General features: G+C 37.6%; 1 non-coding gene across 1 annotated transcript; it reads left to right on the forward strand.

Moving 5' to 3' along the window:
• Positions 1-7109: 7109 nt before the first annotated feature.
• Positions 7110-7215, forward strand: LOC128289674 (small nucleolar RNA R71). Its single transcript, XR_008279318.1, has one exon. It is a non-coding gene; the product is annotated as a small nucleolar RNA R71 (small nucleolar RNA).
• Positions 7216-11041: the final 3826 nt, after the last annotated feature.

An 11041-nucleotide genomic window follows, 5' to 3' on the forward strand; every position in this document is an offset into this window, starting at 1 on the left:
AGAGCATAAATCACACTTGGGGATGTACCATGGCCAAATACATCACAACACCATAATTTTGGTCACGATTACACAAAGAACTTAGTATATCATTCAAAAATGCTCAAAGAAAATCTAAGAGTCCTCAATCCACCATCACATGTATCATTATCAAGCTTCATATTTAACATGCAATGGCATTAACTCAAAATCCGCCTTGGCCAAATACCATCCCCATGATATAACAAAGATTTGAACCATGGGCTAATAAGAACATCAAGTTAGCAACCAAAAACATGCATGAATCTCATGGCACAACATCAAACATACCTTAATCTTGATGCAAATATAGCCAAACCTCTTCCTAATCCTCTTCCAACCCAAGCATGAAGCAAATTCCTCCCTTCCCCTCTAGTATTTTCGGTCAAGAGAGAATGAAATGAATAAGCAAAATTTTTTTCTTTTCTTTTCTTCCATATACTGACAATGGGGGGGTTTCACTCACACACACGTTTTTTTTCTTTCTTTACTACCCATGCTTATTTGTTTATTGTTTCCCCCTAATGCACCAACAAAACATGTTTCATGACATGTTTAGCCCATACTCCCTTGTCATGGCCGGCCATCACTTGTAAAAAGGGGGTATTTGACATGCAAGGCCATTGTTTTGCATGCATGCTTTAATTAGTCATCATACATTTCCCCATCATACTTTCAAAGTTTTCTACTAGGTCCTTTCTAGTGAAATTCACATTTATAACTCTAAATTAAAGCATCAAAATGTCACACATGAGTTAACACATATTATAGGCATCAAAATAAATATCAAATTATTTTTATGCCTCGATTTTGTGGTCCCGAAACCACATTCCGACTAGGGTTGTTTTAAAGCTGTCACATCAACAATAATGGGTTATGGGTTAATATTGAGGGTAAATCAATTAATGGCTTGTTAGGCTCAAAGGGGTTTACTAAGTGTTAATTATGAAGGTAAGCTTTTTTGGAGTGAGTGGGTTAAACCTAAATGCCTTTATCATCTCGACATATCAAATCAAATGGTGGTCTTGACATACATAATCAAGCAAGTTCTAGAATAACAAATCAATACTGACGTATTCAAAGCAACAATAAAAGTGAGCATGAAAGAAATAAATGCTTTAAAGGCTCAAGATCTCACAAAAATTATAGCTTTTTGATGTTTAAACCTGTGAATTTCAACTCAAGATAATACCTAAACTTGGGGAAAACAACCTAAAAGTTTTAAATTCTCAAAAATCAACTCATCATGCTTGATTCTCTAATTTCTTAAAGTTTAAACGATCAATGCATAAATGCCTATGTTTTAATTCAAGAAATATCAATAAAAATCATAACTTAATCAAAATTTATTCTAATAGTGGTATGAGAAGATCACATGAGAACGAGACAAAATTCAAAGATTTCTAATAATGATATAAAAGACCCCCCACACTGAAGATGTACATTGCCCTCAATGTACAAAGTTAGATTCATGACGATATAGATATAAGATCATAAGATAGGGAGAGAAGTTAAACTTCTAGAATGATGAATGGACTCCTTGAAATGGAGTTATGGAGAATAATTGGCCAAGGGCAATGATAAGATTGGGGGAGGATACTCCGGTGGTGGTAGATGTTGGGTTCCACAACCACAATGTCCATCAAAGAGGTTATTGTGGCGGTCGGGCAGGACATGGCAGTTGTGGAGAACCTTTTTTAGTGGAGTATCAAGTTCCTAAGTGATGGTGAGCTTTGGAGCTCTTTATAACTGTGATAGAATCAGGAACTTTTTAGGAAATATAAAGAAGCATAATTACTCGTAAAGAAATAGCTGAATAAAAATTATAAAGTCGCAAGATAAAGTAGTATTAAAAGGAAATAAAAAGTAATTTCAAAATATAAAGATAAAAATAAAATAAATAATAGGTGTAAATAAAGAGATTGGGGCACACAGCCGTGGGGCACGCCTGTGTGCCCTCATTTCAGCCTGTGCGTTTCGTGGTTTTCAAAATTGGGCGCATTGGTGTACACAGCCATGGTGCACGACCGTGTCAATCTTCGTTCGCTTCTCCCACGCCTCTGTATGCAAGTGCATGCCCTTGTTATTTTGATAGGCTCGACTACTGTCGGTGGACACAATCATGTCACATGCCCGTGTTAATTTGGCAGGATTGCCCATGGCCATGTCGCATGGCTATGACAACTTATCAGATCCCGTGTTAGGGAAACATTTTTGCCCTATTTTCACATGGCCGTATCGCACGGTCGTGTTACATCCCATGGTATGTGCACGGCCTACGGCACGCTCATGTGCCTGGCCGTATGTTTCTAGAAATTCGGTGTTCAGTGACTCAGGGAATTAAATGTTGAAGACTAAAATTTAAAGAAGTTAACACCATTAGTGCTCGAGTTGCCTCCCGAGAAGCGCTTATTTATAGCCTAAGCTCGACTCTACCTTATGGGTATATTTAGGTAACTTCGTGGAGCCGTAGCTCCTCTTTATCGTCTTTGAAATTCTCACTGTTGTAAATTTTGAAACGATGTCCATTTACCTTAAAAGTGCCCTGTGATGGATGACTTACCTCTACTGTGCCATATGGAAACACAATTTGAACTACGAAAGGACCTGACCATCATGATTTAAGCTTTCCAGGAAACAATTTGAGCCTCGATTTTTATAACAGGACAAGATCTCCAACTTCAAATTGCCTTCGTTGCTTCAAACGGGTGTCGTGGCGGCGTTTTGTCACTTCTTGTATAGGCGCAAATTTTCATATGCATTGGCTCGCCACTCATCTAACTCGTTCAACTACATCAACCTGTTTTCACCTACAAGTTTGGAGTCAAGGTTTAGAAATTTTATAGCCCAAAATGCCTTGTGTTCTAACTCAAACGGTAGATGACAACTTTTCCCATAAACAAGTCTGTAAGGTGATGTTCTTATGGGAGTCTTAAAAGCAGTTCTATAAGCCTATAAAGTATCATCTACTTTCATCACGAATCCTTCCTGTTTAATTCTACTGTCTTTTCTAGGATACATTTAAGCTCTCGGTTCGCTACTTCGACTTGGCCACTAGTTTAAGGGTGATAAAGGGTAGCTGTTCTGTGATGAACTCCATATTTTTTAAGGGTCTTGTCAAATTGGGTGTTACAAAAATGAGTACCCCTATCACTGATAATTGCTCTAGGTGTACCAAATCGAGAGAAAAGTTTCTTAAGGATTCATACTACTACTCTAGCATCATTAGTAGGTAAAGCTTGGGCTTCAACCCATTTGGACATATAATCAACAGCTACTAAGATGTATTTATTCCCGAATGAGCTAAGGAATGGACCCATGAAGTCGATACCCCAAACGTTAAATATTTCACATGAGAGCATATATGTCTGAGGCATTTCATCACGTTTGGATATATTACCTGTCCTTTGACATTTGTCACAAGAAGTAACATACCTGTTGGCGTCTTTGAATAGAGTGGGCCAATAAAAACCTAATTCAAGGACTTTATGTGCAGTCTTATTTCCACCGTAATTCCTCCAGTCGATCCTAAGTGGCAATTTTCCAAGATTTTCAATGCTTCCATCCTTGTAACGCACCTTCTAATGATTTGATCTGCACATTTACGAAAAAGAAAAGGGTCTTCCCAGAAGTAGTTTTTCACATCAGTGAAGAATCGCTTCTTTTGCTGATGTGTCAACCCTTTTGGGATAATTTTAGAAGCTAAAAAATTGCAATATCTACAAACCAAGGCACCTCAGAATCAAATATAGTAAAAAATTGTTCTTCAGGGAATGAATCATTTATTTCAATGTCATCTGGCTCTTTGGTATTTGAGTTTCCAAGCCTGGAGAGATGGTCAGCCACGAGATTTTCAGCTCCTTTCTTATCTTTAATCTCCAAGTCAAATTCCTAAAATAATAAGATCCATCTAATGAGTCGGGGTTTTGCATCAGTTTTAGATAAAAGGTGGCGAAGAGTGGAATGGTCAGTATAAACGACAACTTTAGACAATATTAGATATGGCCTAAATTTATCGAATGCAAAAACCACAGTTAACAGGTCTTTCTCTGTGGTGGTGTAGTTTTATTGTGCGGCTGTCAAAGTTCTGCTAGCATAATAGATAGGCTGAAAATGTTTATCTCTTCGCTGTCCCAAAACTGCACTTACTGCAAAATCACTTGCATCGTACTTTAGTTCAAAAGGTAAATTCCAATCAAGTGCAATTATAATTGGAGCTTTAGTCAGTTTATCCTTTAAAGTATTAAATGTTTCTAAACAGTCCTGATCGAAATTAAAGACACATCTTTTTCTAGTAATTTAGTCAAAGGCTTAGACATTTTAGAAAAGTCTTTAATAAATCTTCTATAAAACCCTGCATGCCCTAAAAAGCTTCTAATAGCCTTAACCGAATTAGGGGGAGGTAGTTTTTCAATGGTTTCAATTTTAGATTTATCAACCTCAATCCCTCTATTAGAAATTTTATGTCCTAACATAATACCTTCTTGAACCATAAAGTGACATTTTTCCCAATTAAGCACAAGGTTTGTTTCCTCACATCTTATTAACACTCGTTTTAAATTTTTGAGGCAAAGATGGAAAGAGTTATCAAAAACTGACAAATCATCCATAAATACCTCCTTGACGTCTTCTATTAGTTCGTCAAAAATGGCCATCATGCAGTGCTGAAAAGTAGTAGGAGCATTACATAATCCAAAAGGCATTCTACGATAAGAAAACATACCGTATGGACATGTAAATGTCGTCTTTTCTTGATTTTCAGGAGCTATTGGGATTTGGAAATAGCCAGAGAGTCCATCTAAAAAGTAGTACTACATGTGCCCTGACAATCTTTCCAACATTTAGTCAGTGAATGGAAGGGGGAAGTGATATTCTCTCGTGGCATCATTTAGCTTCCTATAATCAATGCACACTCTTCAACTTGTAACTGCTCTTGTTGGGATTAATTCATTCTTCTCATTGGCTACAACAGTCATGCCTCCTTTCTTAGGAACAACCTGCACTGGACTCACCCAAGAACTGTCAAGAATAGGATAAATAATTCCAGCATCTAGGAGTTTAATTACCTCAGTTTTAACAACTTCCTTCATGTTGAAGTTTAGTCGCCTTTGGGCTTGCACGCATGGTTTATATTCATCTTCTATTAAAATTTTGTGGGTGCAAAAAGAAGGGTTAATCCCTTTAATATCATAAATTTTCCAAGCTATGGCCTTTTTATGCTCTCTTAATACGTGGAGTAATTCCTCTTTCTCCTTAGGTTGTAAGTTGGATGCAATAATTACCGGTAATGTAGAATTATTTCCAAGGAATGCATATTCCAAGTGATTCAGCAATTGTTTAAGTTCCAGTTTGGGAGGTTCTTCAATAGAGGGTTTTTGCTTAAGTTCAACTTTTACCTTAATTCTCTTATATTTTGCTAGTTTTGGGGAGGTTTCATTAGAGTTTAGTTTGGTTCCTATCTCAAAATCATCATCCACCCCCTCTCCTTGGGCAAGACACAGTTCTACTGTGTCCTTCTGTATGATTTCCTGAAAAGAATCTTGAGTAGCATGATCAATAGAGTTGATAAAATAACATGAGTCATCCTGTTCCCTAGAAAATTTCATGGCATCATAAATTTTAAAAATAATCTCTTCGTCACCTACTCTAAGTACCAATTTAGCCTCACCCACATCAATTACAGCCCTAGCAGTGGCTAAAAATGGCCGACCTAAGATTAAATGCACCTCAACATCTTCGTCCATGTGAAGCACAATGAAATCAACAGGGAATATAAATTTATCTGCTTTTACAAGTACGTCTCTATAATTCCCCTAGGATATTTAACAGATCTATCAGCTAATTGAATACTCATCCTAGTGGGTTCCCCAAGACCAAGTTGTTTAAACATTTTATATGGCATCAAATTAATGCTGGCGCCTAAATCAGCTAGTACTTTATCAGCATTCAAACTACCGATTAAGCAGGGAATAGTAAAACTTCCTGAATCTTTCAGTTTGGTTGGTAGTTTATTTTAGAGTATGGCAAAGCACTCCCCATTAAGTTCCACTGTAGATAAGTCTTCAAACTTCATTTTGTTTGTTAGAAGCTCCTTTAAAAATTTTGCATATGTAGGCATCTGCGATAAAGCTTCAACAAAAGGTAAGTTAATATGCAGTTGTTTAAAAAGTTCAAGAAATTTACCGAATTGTGCATCCATGCAGTCTTTCTTCAACTTTGCTGGGTATGGGATTGGTGGTTTATATTCTTTTGGCATTAGATTGTCATTGTTTTCGGGTTCGACCTCCTTTCTTTCAGCTTCTTATGGTGGCTTCTTTTTAGATTCAGCTAACACTTTCCCACTCCTTAGTGTAACTACTTTTACATGCTCTTTTGTGTTAGGTTTAGTGTTACTAGGTAGACTTCCTGGTGGTCGTTCAGATATTAATTTGGCTACCTGTCCTATCTGAGCTTCGAGCCTTTGGATCAACGCTTGTTGATTTTTAGGTGTTGTCTTAGTATTTTGAAAATGAGTTTCTGACACCAAGATGAATTTTGTTAGCATCTCTTCAAGGTTTGGTTTTTTCTCTTGTTAGTAGGGTAGTTGTTGAAATCCTGGAGGTGATGGTGGTCTCTGATTTCCTTGGCCTCCCCATGAAAAATTTGGGTGGTTCCTCCAACCTATATTGTAAGTGTTAGTATAAGGATTATTTTGAGATCAAGGATTATTACCCATGTAATTTAATTGCTCGTTCTCTATGTTGTGGCCATAGGGTGGGTATTCTGAATTGCTTGATCCACCTCCACTTGCTTCGCATTGCATTATTGGGTGAACCTGTGAAGAACTGAGAAAACTGCCAATTTTTTTGTTCAAAAGTTCTACCTGATTAGAGAGCATGGTGACTGAATCGATGTTAAAAATGCTGGCTATTTTTGTTGGTTTTATCCTCATGACTTGCCACTGATAATTATTCAGTGACATCTCTTCTATAAATTCATATGCATCATCAGGTGTCTTATTATTGATAGTTCCACCAGCGGTTGCATCAATCATTTATCAAGTCGAAGGATTCAGGCCATTATGAAACGCTTGAACCTGTAGCTAGAGTGGTAACCCATGGTGAGGGCACCTTCTCAACAGATCCTTGTATCTCTCCCATGCATCGTAGAGTGTTTCTAAATCCATCTGTACAAAAGAAGAGATATCATTATGTAATTTGACTATTTTAGCCAGCGAAAAATATTTTAATAAAAACTTTTCAGTCATTTGTTCCCAAGTAGTGATTGACCCTCGTGGTAACGAGTCCAACCACTGTTTAGCCTTATTCCTCAATGAAAAGGGAAACAATCGAAGGAGAATGGCATCATCAGAAACACTATTGATTTTAAAAGTGTCGCAAAACTCTAAGAAATTCGCCAAGTGAGCGTTGGGATCCTCGTCCTGCAAACCATCAAAATGAACAAACTGGTGGATCATTTGAATGGTGTTAGGTTTCAGTTCAAAATTATTTGTAGCAACAGCAGGCCTAACTATGCTCGATTTAGTTCCTATTAAAGAAGGTTTAGCATAGTCATACATAGTACGTGGAGTAGGATTCTGATTAGCAGCAATCGCAGAAGGTATCAGATTTTCTTGGTTTTCAGCCATCTCCTCGGTTGTGGTTGAAATATCGTCCTCTTGCTCTTCCTCTGTGTATCTCAAGCTTTGTCTTATTTCTCTTCGGTTTCTACGAACTGTGCGATCGATCTCGCTATCAAAAAGTAATGGTCCCGACGGGTTTCTTCTAGGCATACACTATAAAAACCTGCCAAGAATGAATAAAAGAAAAATTAGAAAGGAAAATAAAAATTTAAATAAATAAAGTAAAATGTCTAAAGTAATAAAAATTGAGTGTTCCTAATATCTTAGCTCCCCGAAAACGGTGCCAAAAACTTGATACGTGATATTCGTCATAGGTTTTAAGTATTTATAATTAATCGTTCTTGGAACTAACTATTATCACGATGAAGGCAAGTGTACCTATCGAATAGTAGTATAGCTTTAGCAAGACTGGATTGTCGAACCCAAAGGAACCAAGAGTACTAGTAATTACATTTTTTTATTATCTAACCTAAAAATTAAGGGATTTGTTTATCTAGACTAATTAACAAAACTAAGGGTGCACAGAGAGAAAATTGGGAAAAAGCTCTTGGGAAAACTCGATTGATTAAGACAATACCCAAGGAAAAATCCACCTAGACTTCATTTGTTATTTGACTCTGAATCAGACGTTTTATTCATTTGACTTGATCCGTAGAAATCTCTAAGTTATATTATTATCTCTCTCGAGACTAATAACGTCTAACCCTAGGTTGATTAATTGAAATCTCTTTCTAATTAACGACCTAGTGTTACATTAACTCGACTTATGGATCCCTTTATTAGGTTTCACTCTAATCCGGCAAAATCTTATCACCCTATCTCTAGGCGTGCAATCAAATCCGCTTAATTATGACAAATTTACTCTTAGACAGGGTCTATTCCTCCTCTAAATAAGAGCATTAACTTGAATCAATATCCTGAAATATTAAAACAAGAATTAAGAACACATAATTAAGAACAAGACAAATATTTATCATACAATTCAGATAATATTAACAAGATCCGTTCTTAGGTTTCATTCCCCTTAGTATTTAGGGAGTTTAGTTCATAATTATAAAAGAAAACATCTTAGAAGAATAATGAATACAAAACATAAAGAAAACCCAAAACCTCTAAATGGAAATTGAAAGGAGATCTTCAGTCTTGACGATGAATCCGGCTTCTGAGGTGGACCAATCGGCTTCCCTTGAGTAATTCCTTGCCTCTTACTCTATGTGTCCCTTCTAAGTGTCTCCTCAGGTGTTTAAATAGGCTTTAGAATGCCTAAGATCCCTAAAAAGTGGCCTTTTCCCAATAGGACTATACTTGGGCTCGGTAGGGACACGCCCATGTGCGATTACTCCAGCCCGTGGTCAAGGCTATTGAATAGGCACGAGCATGTAGTCTACCTGTGTAAGTCATTCTTCAATCCTACCAAATGGACACGACTGTGTGACACACCTGTGTGAGGAAGTCCAAGCCGTGTTGATTTCCATGTGGGTTCATTTTCCCCGTTTTCAGCCCCTTTCTCGTTCTTTTTACTCTCCTATGCTCACCTAAGTATAAAATTGAATTTAAAGAATTAGGAGCATCGAATTCACCAAATCTAAGGAGAATTCATCCATAAATGTGCTAAGCATGGGATAAAAATATGTATAAATTACGGTTTATTAGGGCCCATGGGCCCGCCTGTGTAAATCTGATTGTTCGGTGGAAAATAGTGGGGCTTGTTATGTCGCGCACATGGAATAGGCCATTCTGGGGCTCGATGGGCTAGAACGGGTTGTGTGGGCCCAATGGGCCCGTGGGCCTTGCATAGGTAAAATCTACGGGAAGTGAAAATTAACAGATTGGGCTATGAAATTTGCATAGTCGTGACTAAGTATGGGCTAAATGGGCCACACGAGCGTGTGGGCCCACTTGGGCCGAGTAATGGCCTTAAGCCCATTTGCATCGTTATGTCTATTTAAGTTACTTAAGTAGCTCGAGGTGACGGCGGGCCATCTGATGGGTCATAAATACTATTTGTTTGTAAAATTACCGAAATACCCTCGTAATGTAAAATGACCGTAATACCCCTGTATGGTAGAATAATGATTATGCCTTTATGTTCCGTATGACTTATGTGCTTTTGACTTACATATATGATTATACTGAGTAAAAATTTGCATACACGCAATATTTATGACATGACATATTGCATGGGGTTGAGTTATTATTGACGGAGAGAGTGTACGGCTTGTAGCCGTTCTGTACAAGGCTTGCAGCTTTTCTGTGATACTTATGTCTTATAGCCATTCTGTTAACTGGCAGTGTTGCTATGATATTTATGGCCTTGAGTCATTCAATCTACAGCAGTGAGCCGTTCTGTTGACTTAGTACCGCAACTGGTGCTAAGCTTGGTGTGCTGGCTGGGTGGGTCGATTTCATCCCTACATGGTGTGTTGGTTGGTACGGGTGGTGTGTTGGTTAGACTGGGCTGGGTATCTGTTTGCATATCTGCACCTGTTACTGATTCTGTACTGGGCATAGGCCCACCTAATACTGTTATTGGGCTAGGCCCAACTGTCATTGATTTTGAGAATGGGCTAGGCCCAATTAATTCTGATGAGAGCTGAGACCCAAGTGAAATTGTACTGGGCTTTGGCCCACACACATTGTTCTGTTGCTGTAATGGGCTCTGGCCTAGGTTGATTCTGAATTCTGTCTATTTACTAACTATTTTAGCTTAGGAGGGGATTACACACTGAGTTTCCATAAACTTACCTCGTTTATTAACTGTGCAGGTAATCCCCAGCATTAGGAGGATCGATCCTGCGAGGGACTCGGAGGTGGCCACACAACTGTTATTGTTTCCGATTTTCTTTTAAGTTATCTATTTACAAGTTCTTATATTTGATCTGGGTTGTAATAAGGCCTCTTTTAATTTCGGGTTCTAAATTTGAAATTTTATATATTGTTTTATAATTGCTGGAGTTGAACATGGTTTTTCCAAAACAATAGCTATTTTTCAAAATATCACGTTTCTGCAACTGTTAAATTAAGCTTCCGCAGCAAATAAAGTTTTAAAGGTAATAATGTTTTACAAGAGAATGACTTTTAATAAACCAACATAAACTAAGGTTTTTACAAGTTTTAAAATGGCCAGAGGTTTTAATTAGAAAGAAGGGTTTTCAATGAGAACATGGTTTTCGAAAAACACTTCAATGTGACATGCCAGATGTAGGCCTAACTTCTAGGCCAGGTTTGGGGTGTTATAATGAATTTGTAGAAAACCTTTAGTGACTAATCGCCCTTTGTATGTTTGTACATTACCATCCATGCCAATTTTCTTTTTGAAAACCCACATGCACCCTATGTGTTTTACCTCTTCAAGTGGGTCAACCAAGATTCGTACTTGGTTTTTTGACATGGAATCCATCT

Source organism: Gossypium arboreum, chromosome 2, assembly GCF_025698485.1.
Source record: "Gossypium arboreum isolate Shixiya-1 chromosome 2, ASM2569848v2, whole genome shotgun sequence".
Taxonomy (NCBI): Eukaryota; Viridiplantae; Streptophyta; class Magnoliopsida; order Malvales; family Malvaceae; genus Gossypium; species Gossypium arboreum.